Source organism: Bombina bombina, chromosome 6 (genome assembly GCF_027579735.1).
Source record: "Bombina bombina isolate aBomBom1 chromosome 6, aBomBom1.pri, whole genome shotgun sequence".
NCBI lineage: Eukaryota > Metazoa > Chordata > Amphibia > Anura > Bombinatoridae > Bombina > Bombina bombina.
In genome coordinates this window covers 346442469-346455981 of record NC_069504.1, presented here as the reverse complement: position 1 = coordinate 346455981, position 13513 = coordinate 346442469, and the positions used below count along the sequence as shown (strand labels likewise).

The following is a 13513-nucleotide window of genomic DNA, read 5'->3' as shown; positions in this document are numbered from 1 at the left end:
AGTCCACATTATTCGCAGGCCAACGGAATGGCTGAAAGGGCAGTTCAAACTACAAAATTCATTCTAAAGCAATCTGAGCCGTACCTGGCCCTCTTGTCATACAGGGCGACGCCCATTCAAGCCACCGGGTTTAGTCCGGCACAGCTGATGCTAGGACTCCAGATTTGCACCACTTTACCCTCAGTGGGTGTCTTCAAGCCACCTGGCCCTGTTCCTCGGGACAAAGTCCTTAGGAGGGATGAAGAGGCCAAAAAGGGTTATCGTTTCTTCTACGACAGGAGACATTCTGTCAGGCCTTTACAGGAACTGAAAGTGGGCCAAAGTGTCAGAATTAAACTGGATGATGAGAAGAAATGGAAGACGCCTGCTACGGTAGTGGGCCGCTCTCCAGAACCAAGGTCTTACACAGTCCTTACAGAGGGAGGGACGGTTACACGCCGTAACCGAAGACATCTTCAGCCTGTACCTGAGAGTCTGGAACCGGATACCTCAGTACCACCGCCGGTGGGATCCCCTGTTCTAAGAGAGGTGCCTTCCCTTCAGCAAGATCACAGCGGGGATATATCTTTGCCTCCAGCAGACTCTTGTTCACCACCTTCTGTATCAGAGGACAGTTCATGCAAAGTTACATCAAGCGGAAGAGTGGTGAAACTTCCGGCCCGATACAGGGACTGACTTTAGCTAGAACAGTGACCGGAAGTATGGGCAGAATAATCCCATGGTCACTGTGGACTAGGGTAGTCTACCCCGATGTCCAAGTCAGGATGTAATTTATTTGTTCATGTTTTCTAATCTATCTGTTTTTATAATGTTCAAAAACAAAAATGTTGTTGTATACCCTGTTGGTGTACCTTGTTATTTATTATATGCAAATGTATGCTTTGCCTTTGAAAAAGGGGAAGATGTGATGAGAGCAGGATGTGATGTCACTAGTATGTGGGCGGGGCTTAGGTCCGGTGTCTGTGTCGCAGTCAGTTTAGTACAATCAACCTGACTAGATGTGTATTGTTATGCTCTGCAATAAAATAGAGTTGTACCATCATTGCTGTGTCCTGCATATGTCCTGCATCTCATGACACCTACCGGTCTTCTCTATGACAGGTTCGGCTGGATTCTTGTGTACTGCATCTGTGGAAATAAGGTTAAGGGAGTGCTGCAAATGAAGGGATTTGTTAATTTTTCCCGTATGAGGTTGCTTGTCATCACGGCTAAATCGTCCGTTTCCGGTCTGTGGGGAGAGAACATGATTAGTATCATTGACATTTATTATTTAATTTTGTATATCTCTTCCCTCCCTTTCAGGTGATACCGCAGTGTTTATGATTGTGCCTGTGGTCCACTGCTGACCACTGGCTGTACCCCTAAAAAAGTATTGTTCGGTTGCTGAGCCGTAAGTTTTTGACTCATATCAGCGACTTGTTCGCTCAACCGAATTAGCTGGGTACTAAGCTGATCTACTTGATTGTACAAGTTACCCCTACTCCTGGGCCTATCTCTGGATGCCCCATAATAATGATTCTTGGACCATTGGTTCCCCTCAGAATTAGAGCTGCTATTTCTATCCTGGCGTGGTTGTTCCGGGGGTGCAATTTGTTCAGTATTATTATTTTGGGGAGCATTATTTACTTGGGGTGTCTGGTTATCCTGAGAATACCTTCGCCGTCTATTGTATCTACCTTTGCGGGGGTACCCATTATTCTGTGGGTATTCTCTTTGGGCGTAATTATTCGCCTGAGTATGTCCCCCGCTTTGGCTATAGTCTCTCTGCGCCTCATTCCATGTTGGGGGAGGGGTAGAGCTAAACCTCTGTGGAGATGGCTCGTTTTCTCTGGCCACTTCCGCATAGGTTTTCTTTTTAGACTCCAAATTTAGGGGTTCAGGTGACACCCTAGTTTCGGCCACTATTTTAGGATTGGACTTTTTCTCCCTTTTATCCCCCTGTTCACTGGACTGCTGAATAGAGTATAATTTCGTACTCTCTTTGATCAGCCATTCCAATGAACAGTTCTCCTCAAAATCTCTAGCTAAGTTGATTTTGATGGGTGTGGGTAGCGCTTCAAAAAATATATTCACAAACTCTGAACCTTCAAATATGGGATCATCTTCAGCCATGCTGTACGCATTCTTCAATATAGAAAGGAATTCGATTAGACTTTGATTCGCACTACATTCTGCATTGTCGTTTTGTTTCACTCCAGGAATGAATATTCATATCCTTTAGTGAAGCAAAGAATTTGTGATGCTTACTCTCAAATACCCAGGGTAGAAATTCAATTTTTAACTGCTCACTTGTAACACTCATAATAGATCATGCGTTTTCAAAGGCCTCTAAGTGGTCAATTATGGAAGTGGCCCCCCTTTAGAAAATGGACGTACTGTATTCTTTAGGAATTTAATTATTGTGGGGGTGTCATACACTTTATTTGGTACATCACTGGATCTTACTGGGGACTTATTGTTTGAGCTAGAGTGCCTTTCATCTGAAGCGTAATAATTTTCTGGTCCCCCAGAGTTATGTAGTTGCCTAGGGGAAAAAGTTACCTCTGGGCCTGAATTAGGGCTATAATTTGGGTATCTTTGTCTATCCTCCCGCCTGGGATCTTGACTCTCATTTCTGTCCCAGTCCTTATAGCTGCTAATTTGTCTCTGTAATTTATTTATTGCCTGCTCGTATGCTTTTTCAGCCTCATGATATCTAGCTTTTAAAGTTTTATTTTCATCTTGGCACTTTTGATATTCTTCTTCAAAAGTTTTAAAATCAGCCATTAATTCCTGATTATATTTATCTAAGTCAGAAGCCTTTTGGCTAGCATGGAAAACCTCTGTCTTTGCCTGAATAAAGGCATCTTGAAATTCTCGTAATACATTATTTTCATTCCGTAGACACCCTAATTGTCTGTTCTGTCCTGCCATTTGGTTAGACATCTCACAGCTCAAATACATTAGGATTGGCCAAGTTTCGAAAATTAATTCATCACTCCCCCTAAGTTCTGTGCATCTATTAAGTTGCAGTAACATTTGGTATAATTCCCCATCTTCAAACCACATATCTTTAACTAAATCTTTGGCCTTATCTTTACACTCATTAATATACCTGGAGACATCGTCCCCAATATCAAGTCTAGTCATGATGTGATTCATGGCGTCTTAGCCACCCTAATTGTCTGTTCTGTCCTGCCATTTGGTTAGACATCTCACAGCTCAAATACATTAGGATTGGCCAAGTTTCGAAAATTAATTTATCACGCCTCTTAAGTTCTGTGCATCTATTAAGTTGCAGTAACATTTGGTATAATTCCCCATCTTCAAACCACATATCTTTAACTAAATCTTTGGCCTTATCTTTACACTCATTGATATACCTGGAGACATCGTCCCCAATATCAAGTCTAGTCATGATGTGATTCATGGCGTCTTAGCCACCCTAATTGTCTGTTCTGTCCTGCCATTTGGTTAGACATCTCACAGCTCAAATACATTAGGATTGGCCAAGTTTCGAAAATTAATTCATCACGCCTCTTAAGTTCTGTGCATCTATTAAGTTGCAGTAACATTTGGTATAATTCCCCATCTTCAAACCACATATCTTTAACTAAATCTTTGGCCTTATCTTTACACTCATTGATATACCTGGAGACATCGTCCCCAATATCAAGTCTAGTCATGATGTGATTCATGGCGTCTAATTTGAGCGTTTTTTTCTGAATCACTTCATTGACGGAGGACCTTGGGGAGGACACAATTTCATCTTGCACAGAAACGCTAGCATTACTTTTTGCTGAAGACATCGTTATTTAAGTGTTGTACTTAATAAGATAAAACGCTAATACAATTTTGACCAATAAGAGAGAGAAATAAAAAAAAAATTATATCTTCAAAATATCAATATCAATTTTGAAATATGACAAAATTAATATTTTTATTAATCTTGAAATATGAAAAATCAATATTTTTATGAATTTTGAAATATGAAAAATTAATATTTTTGATTAATTTTGAAATATGAAAAATTTATATTTTTGTGAATTTTGAAATATGAAAAATTAATATTTTTGATTAATTTTGAAATATGAAAAAATAATATTTTTATGAATTTTGAAATATGAAAAATTAATATTTTTGATTAATTTTTTTAATATGTAAAATCAATATTTTTATTAATTTTTTAAAAAAAAATAATTTTTAATAATATTTCAAAATATTAATATTAATCTTGAACACGAAAATCAATATTTCAATTTTCAAAAAAAAAAACTTCTATATTTTCAAAATATCAATTCGAAATATGAAATTTCTTCTCTCTTCTATAATAATTTCTATTTACCACAAATATACTATATCAATATGATAATTATTTATAATATCTCACGCAATGCCTCCATACAATATGTCAGTATATTTATGAAAATCTTAGCAGTATTCTCTAAACAATGTGTAAGTATATGGCAAGGAATATATTTAACAATCTTTCTTCAGACTGAACCCACAATCAATATACTTCTACTAAGACAACAAAATTAATATAAATATCTGAATTCTTTATTATTAGTAAATAACTATGAACATGTTGATACTTAAATATTTGTAATAATTAGAATATGAGTCAATATTATATGCATTAAAACAAAAACTATTGAAAATATGCTATGCAAGCTCATGCAAATTTATCTCTAAAAATCAGCCTTACTCACAATTGAATTTCATTCAGTTAACACAATGAGGCTAAATATAAACCACTAAACATTCAGACTGGCACATTTCTAAACAGTGCTTAAATCAAACAATAGGTCAATATTTGTATATTCAGTTATTTAGATACAATTCTTACTTGGATACAAAAGTACATATATTCTTAATATGAACAGTTATTTAAATATATATTTATTTAGATTGGAACAATTCTTAATTGCCTATAATTAAGACCAATTCTAAGATAACTATATATATATCCTATATTTTACACAGATGAATTATTTAGCTTGCAAGATACAAACTTAGCCATATATCAGATTATGAGCACAGTTAAAATACTGAGTGCTCTTAAATTTAATTGCTATAGCAATCTATTAATACATTACCAAAATGATATTCAGCTTCAAGACTTGTCCCACCTCATATAAAATAAGTGTAATTGCAATGGAAAAGGAGAAGTATGGCCCACTTTGTTTTATAGTTTGACTGTGTCCCACGCAAACAGTTTCAGTCAGTTACAAACTCAGCAGCCAGTGTCCCTTTTTTCCCTTCTGCATACAACTTTATTGTCTAATCATCGGTGTGAAATATGGGCGGCCCTTCGAAACCTGGTCCCTGCTATTGGTTCACCTTGTGAGTGTGCGTTGCTAAGGAGATGCATTCTTTAACAGCCAATCATCTCCTGGCTGTAATACCTGTGTCGCAACACCGTACCTTGTCCATCGGGTGGCAGTATTACAAACAGACAGCACAAAACAAATGCAGCATGACAAAAAAATACAGCTATACATTTAAACATCTTTCTTTAAAATGTGTAATAACTACCATAATTTTCTTCATATTAATAAGTTCGCAATACCAATCGCAGATGGGTAAGATCACATTACCTCTCTGGTCATTTTGATATGAAACATGTGTCTAACATTATTTATATTGTATTATATTAAGGCAATTTAATATTGCTAATTATTTTTAAATTTATGGCATTTATATATCTAATATGTTTTCACATGATATAGTATGCTCTATGTCTCTGACAATTTCTGCATATATGAATTGATGCCTGCAATAGAAATAGAAACAATTGTTAGAAATGATTTAAGCATTTATATGTCTATGGTCCATCTGAAGTAAAATTAAGTATTATTAATCATTTACTTTTAGGTCCACAAATATTCTTAAAAACACAGAGGCTAAGTAAGACCTTTTATGTTTTCAAAACATACATACATATATATATATATATATATATATATATATATATATATATATATATATATATATATATATATATATATATATATATATATATAAATATAAATGATACAAAATCCAGCAGATTATGCATTGTTCCCTTTGCAAAATGTATTTAATTCTATTTGTGTCACCTTCCCCCCAGCCGTATATCTGCACATGTCTTACTTTGAATCTATAAAGGTTTAGGTGACAAATTCCAGAGGGCTCCCAAGCATATTCTCCACCCAAAACACAGATCATTTATTCTAAATAATCAAAGGGGTTTCCTGTAAGTACTATGCTTATCCAACTATTTTAGATTTTATCCTTTTAAGTGATTGTTTTAAATTGGGTAGACCAAATGTCTTAGAGTCATAAAACTCTGCATATAGTCAAATGAGCATGGTCACTGAGTTAGTTCCTTTTGGAAAATGTCTGTGTATTTTACACAGCAGGAGGTCATGCTTCAAAAGCTTGGCTGATTTTCAATCCTGATAAACGTGTATTCACCCAGCTAACCCATCTGGTAGGGGGTTGGGACCCACAGTGGATTAGAAGCTGTGTTCAACAAACTCATGTTCAATTAATCCTGAGGTCTCATTTAACATATACAGAGTATAAAATATACATATATATATATACATATATATGTATACATATGTAATATTCATCATAATATTCATATACTCTGACAGGATAAATATTATCATACCAAATCTGTTCTTTTTGCTGTTGGAGACAGAGTCCTGTGCAGGCAAGATAGACGACACAAGTTGGATACTTTATATGATGTCATCCCATATACAGTTACAAGAATTCAAGGATCAATGATCACTGCAGTAAGAAATGGACATACAATTACTCAGAATTCTTCTTTCTTCAAGAAACTACAAAAAGAACAGGACACTGAAGTATCTGATGCAGAAGATGATGATTCTGATATACCCAAATTATTTCAAGAACATGATGATAATATGGATAACTCAGAGAGCAGTGAGGGGGAGGAAAACAGCATATGATCAGTCCTTAGATACTAATCGAAAATACCCTCTCAGAGAAAACAGAAGACCTCCTGAATACCTTAAAAACTATGAAAAATAATGTGTTTTCATGTAATGTATTATGTCATCATGCAACTCTTTTATGTGAAATTTAGTTGGTCTTATTTCTAGATATTAAGCATAATATATATATAGTTATATTCATGTTTAGTTTAATTGTTATATTTCTAATCTAAAGTAAGGGAGAGATATGGTGTCTGTTGTGATATTATAATATATAATGCTTTCTTCCTAGTTTGTGCTCTGACTTGTAAATGTATATAATTGTTGCAAAGAAGCAGGGGCGGGGACAGTGTTGTTGGAGTGAGGAACCAGGAAATAAAGTGTGTAGTTAGTTGCTGTATAAATGGACTCTGTGTCAGATATATTTCTAAACCACCTGGATTTACAAACACTACACCTTTGTATTGCATTTTGTCAAAAGAATGTTTTAGAAAATACTTTTAACATTGATTTACTATTGTTTATCTGTTTTGATTATTGCAACTGTTAAAACAGAATATATTAAAGTTATGTATTTCATATTTTGGAATTATAAATTTCTCATTCTCATTATATTTACTGTGATTCTGTTCCATCTAGTTTTTCTCTGTATCATATCAGTGAAAGGAATTCTTGCAATCTGTCCTAGCAGAAATCTCCCTCCTTTGTCATCATTGTGATCATGTATAAAACAGATTGGAGCTGTTTCTCTAATAGGTCCCGATGATCTAAAGCTTTCAGCTCTGGCGAGGTGATCTAAGATGTCTTCTCTTTACTGTGAGGTCCCTATAAGAATTTTATAAAAACACTTTTTAACTTTTAGTTCTTTTTAGATTTAGTTGTTCATCTAGCTATGTTAGGATTTCAATGTGAAGGAGAGACATTACAATATACAGGTGGCCCTCGTTTTACAACGGTTCAATTTACACCGTTTCAGAATAACAACCTTTTTTTTCCAGTCATGTGACTGCTATTGAAAAGCATTGAGAAGCAGTGCATTTATTAAAATAGCCTGTAGGTGGAGCTGTCCGCTGGTGTTGCAGCAAAGCCAAGCAAGCTGAAATTAATCAGTTTAACCAGACCTGAGCTATCGAGCAGATTTCAATGGAACAAGATCTTCCTGTCTATAAATCAGTCCAGATTGGAATGCATAGAAAGAACTGTTTGCAGAAAAAATGCAAGTGAAGTCTGTGTTGTGTGATTATTTTATTAGGTTTATAATGCTGTTTAGCAAATGTTTTTGTTCCTTTAACTTAGTTTAATTATATATTCTGTGCTGTGTGATTATTTTATTAGGTTTATAATGTTGTTTAGCATTTAAAGTCTTTATTTCAAAGCTTTAAAAATAATGTATTAGGTTTTACTTATGACAATTTTGAGAGGGGCCCTGAACCTATCTCCCTCACTTCCCATTGACTTACATTATAAACTGGGTTTCAATTTACAACGGTTTTGATTTACAACCATTCCTTCTGGAACCTAACCCCGGCGTAAACTGAGGGCTACCTGTATATCACTATAACTAACTGGTGTTTCCGTAATGGAATGGAATGGGCATGTCATCTAACCAGAACACTCTGCTATGGCATGACAAATCAGATCATGTGATGTTGTTCTGTGAAGCTGGTATGCTAAAAATTAACAATTGACTCCTTAGACCACCAATAGAAACTTCTTATACAAAGAAGGGTGATAGTATTCTCTATTGTTAAATTATATTTGTCTATATATATAAATCCTAAGTGTATATGTCCATGCATATCATAAAAATAGCAAATACATGTAAACAGAAGATGTCTTTTCTTTCATGTAATTGGCAAGAGTCCATGAGCTAGTGACATATGGGATATACAATCCTACCAGGAGGGGCAAAGTTTCCCAAACCTCAAAATGCCTATAAATACACCCCTCACCACACCCACAATTCAGTTTTACAAACTTTGCCTCCTATGGAGGTGGTGAAGTAAGTTTGTGCTAAGATTTCTACGTTGATATGCGCTTCTCAGCATTGTTGAAGCTCGATTCCTCTCAGAGTACAGCGAATGTCAGAGGGACGTGAAGGGAGTATCACTTATTGAATACGATGATTTCCCTAACGGGGGTCTATTTCATGAGTTCTCTGTTATCGATCATAGAGATTCATCTCCTACCTCCCTTTCAGATCGACAATATACTCTCAATTTACCATTACCTCTACTGATAACTGTTTCTGTACTGGTTTGGCTATCTGTTATATGTGGATGGGTGTCTTTTGGTAAGTATGTTTTTTATTACTTAAGACAACTCAGCTATGGTTTGGCACTTTATGCATTTATATAAAGTTCTAAATATATGTATTGTACTTATATTTGCCATGAATCAGGTTCATGTATTTCCTTCTGCAGACTGTCAGTTTCATATTTGGAATCAAGAAAATAGAGAGACGCACTCACTGAGACAGAACAATAGCTAGAAAAACTTCTGTGCTTGTCCACAAAGCCAGTGCCACTCAGGGTGCAGTCTCTTTTTGCACACTATGCCTTTTCACAGAGAAAAAATATCCTGTAGCATATCAGTCTGATCCTGCCCAATGACAGTCCAGCACAGAAATACCAGGCAATTCTTCTCTGAACAAGACAAACAACAAACCTCAGACGTATGTTTCGGCCTCTCTTGGGCCTCGTCAGTGAGGTGCAGTTGCATATCTCTAGGGCATGTGTGCAAGGAGTCCAACGTCTGGTTTCCCCCTTTTAATCTTAAGGAGACCTAAGAGTAATTTACATAAAATCAAGAAAATAGAGAGACGCACTCAATGAGACAGAACAATAGCTAGAAAAACTTCTGTGCTTGTCCACAAAGCCAGTGCCACTCAGGATGCAGTCTCTTTTTGCACACTATGCCTTTTCACAGAGAAAAAATATCCTGTAGCATATCAGTCTGATCCTGCCCAATGACAGTCCAGCACCGAAATACCAGGCAATTCTTCTCTGAACAAGACAAACAACAAACCTCAGACGTATGTTTCGGCCTCTCTTGGGCCTCGTCAGTGAGGTGCAGTTGCATATCTCTAGGGCATGTGTGCAAGGAGTCCAACGTCTGGTTTCCCCCTTTTACTCTTAAGGAGACCTAAGAGTAATTTACATAAAATCAAGAAAATAGAGAGACGTACTCAATGAGACAGAACAATAGCTAGAAAAACTTCTGTGCTTGTCCACAAAGCCAGTGCCACTCAGGGTGCAGTCTCTTTTTGCACACTATGCCTTTTCACAGAGAAAAAATATCTTGTAGCATATCAGTCTGATCCTGCCCAATGACAAGAGAGGCCGAACTGTACGTCTGGGGTTTGTTGTTTGTCTTGTTCAGAGAAGAATTGCCTGGTATTTCGGTGCTGGACTGTCATTGGGCAGGATCAGACTGATATGCTACAGGATATTTTTTCTCTGTGAAAAGGCATAGTGTGCAAAAAGAGACTGCACCCTGAGTGGCACTGGCCTTGTGGACAAATACAGAAGTTTTTCTAGCTATTGTTCTGTCTCAGTGAGTGCGTCTCTCTATTTTCTTGATTTTATGTAAATTACTCTTAGGTCTCCCTAAGAGTAAAAGGGGGAACCAGACATTGGACTCCTTGCACACATGCCCTAGAGATATGCAACTGCACCTCACTGACGAGGCCCAAGAGAGGCCGAAACGTACGTCTGGGGTTTGTTGTTTGTCTTGTTCAGAGAAGAATTGTCTGGTATTTCGGTGCTGGACTGTCATTGGGCAGGATCAGACTGATATGCTACAGGATATTTTTTCTTTGTGAAAAGGCATAGTGTGCAAAAAGAGACTGCACCCTGAGTGGCACTGGCCTTGTGGACAAGCACAGAAGTTTTTCTAGCTATTGTTCTGTCTCAGTGAGTACGTCTCTCTATTTTCTTGATTTTATGTAAATTACTCTTAGGTCTCCCTAAGAGTAAAAGGGGGAAACCAGACGTTGGACTCCTTGCACACATGCCCTAGAGATATGCAACTGCACCTCACTGACGAGGCCCAAGAGAGGCCGAAACGTACGTCTGGGGTTTGTTGTTTGTCTTGTTCAGAGAAGAATTGCCTGGTATTTCGGTGCTGGACTGTCATTGGGCAGGATCAGACTGATATGCTACAGGATATTTTTTCTCTGTGAAAAGGCATAGTGTGCAAAAAGAGACTGCACCCTGAGTGGCACTGGCCTTGTGGACAAGCACAGAAGTTTTTCTAGCTATTGTTCTGTCTCAGTGAGTGCGTCTCTCTATTTTCTTGAGTTTCATATGTGGGTAATATAAACATCTTTTATAGAATTTTTTTTCTTACCTGGGGTTTAATCTTTTTTTAATTGACTACTTCTTGCAAATTGCGGGTGGCATTAGGCCCGCGGGTGCGTCAAATGCTAAACTTTATTGCGTCATTCTTGGCGCGAAAATATTTTTGGCGCGGAAAAATACGTCTATGACGCAACTTCGTCATTTCCGGCGTCATACTTGATGCCGAGACCTTTCACACGGTTGCGTCATTAGTGACGTGAATGTGTAATTTCCGGTTATTTTTGGCGCCAAAAAGTTTACGTTACGTTGTGTGTCATACTTGGCGCCAAACTTTTCATTATTTCAATACCCCATTGATGTTTGCCTCTTGATTTTTTTCTCTATCAGAGGCCTATGCTATTTGCTTTTTTTCCCATTCCTGAAACTGTCATATAAGGAAATAGATAATTTTGCTTTTTATGTTGTTTTTTTTCTCTTACATTTTGCAAGATGTCTTTATCTGATCCTGCCTCAGAAGTTTCTGCTGGAACATTGCTGCCTGACATCGGTCCTACCAAAGCTAAGTGCATTTGTTGTAAAATTGTTGAAATTATTTCACCGAATGTCATTTGTAATAGTTGTCATGATAAACTTTTACATGCAGTTAGTGTATCCATCAGTAATAGCACATTGCCAGTTGTAGTTCCTTCAACTTCTAATGTGCATGATATACCTGTAAATTTTAAAGAATTTGTTTCTGATTGTATTTTTAAGGCTTTGTCTGCATTTCCACCTTCTAATAAACGTAAAGATCTTTTAAAACTTCTCATTTAGTTGATGAAATTTCAAATGACCAACAACATAATTTATCCTCTTCTGATGAGGATCTATCTGATACAGACGATCCTTCCTCAGACATTGACACTGACAAATCTACTTATTTATTTAAATAGAGTATATGCGTTCTTTATTAAAAGAAATGTTAATTATTTTGGATATTAAGGTAACCAGTCCTATTGATGTTCAGTCTAATAAACGTTTAAATGCTGTTTTTAAACCTCCTGTGGTTTCTCCAGGGGTTTTTACTATTCCTGAGGCTATTTCTGATGATTTCTAGGGAATGGAATAAGCCAGGTACTTCTTTTATTCCTTCTTCAAGGTTTAAATAATTGTATCCTTTACCAGCAAAATCTATAGAGTTTTGGGAAAAAATCCCCAAAGTTGATGGGGCTATTTCTACTCTTGCTAAACGTACCACTATTCCTATGGAAGATAGTACTTCCTTTTAAGGATCCTTTAGATAGGAAGCTTGAATCTTATCTAAGGAAGGCCTATTTATATTCAGGTCATCTTCTCAGACCTGCAATTTCTTTGGCTGATGTTGCGGCTGCATCAACCTTCTGGTTGGAGAATTTAGCGCAACAGGAATTGGATTCTGACTTATCTAGCATTATTCGCCTATTGCAATATTCTAATCATTTTATTGTGTTGCAATTTTTTATATTATCAAAATTGATGTTAGATCAATGTCTTTAGCTATTTTAGCTAGAAGAGCTTTGTGGCTTAAATCTTGGAATGCTGATATGACATCTAAATGTAGATTACTATCTCTTTCTTTCCAAGGTAATAATTTATTTGGTTCTCAGTTGGATTCTATTATTTCAACTGTCACTGGGGGAAGGGAGTTTTTCTGCCTCAGGATTAAAAACCTAAGGGTAAACCTAAGGCTTCTAACCATTTTTCGTTCCTTTCGTCAGAATAAGGAACAAAAACTCAATCTTCCCCCCAAGGAGTCTGCTTCCAATTGGAAGCCTTCCTCAAATTGGAATAAATCCAAGCCATTTAGGAAACCAAAGTCAGCCCCTAAGTCCGCATGAAGGTGTGGCCCTCATTCCAGCTCAGCTGGTAGGGGGCAGATTAGGGTTTTTTCAAAGATATTTGGATAAAATCTGTCCAAAATCAATGGATTCAGAGCATTGTCTCTCAAGGGTATCGAATAGGATTCAGAGTATAACCTCCTGTGAGAAGATTTTTTCTCTCACGTATCCCAGTAAATCCAGTAAAAGCTCAGGCTTTCCTGAAGTGTGTTTCAGACCTGGAGTCTTCAGGGGTAATCATGCCAGTTCCTCCTCAGGAACAAGGTTTGGGGGTTTTATTCAAATCTATTCATTGTACCAAAGAAGGAAAATTTATTCAGACCAGTTCTGATCTGAAAAATTTGAATCGTTATGTTAGAGTACCAACTTTCAAGATGGTGACTTTAAGAACTATTCTGCCTTTTGTTCAGCAAGGACATTTTAT

The 13513-nt window shown here is 36.7% G+C and overlaps 1 protein-coding gene and 1 long non-coding RNA gene across 2 annotated transcripts in view; one reads left to right on the top strand and one right to left on the bottom strand.

Moving 5' to 3' along the window:
• Nucleotides 1–7528, top strand: part of LOC128662939 (uncharacterized) — a 30423-nt gene extending 22895 nt beyond the window's left edge. The window contains exon 2 of the long non-coding RNA XR_008402823.1: nt 6671–7528. This is a non-coding gene — a long non-coding RNA (uncharacterized LOC128662939). The remainder of the gene's footprint in view (nt 1–6670) is intronic.
• LOC128662938 (sodium-coupled monocarboxylate transporter 1-like) overlaps nt 1–13513 on the bottom strand; it is a 204308-nt gene that overhangs the window by 148452 nt on the left and 42343 nt on the right. The window lies entirely within an intron of this gene.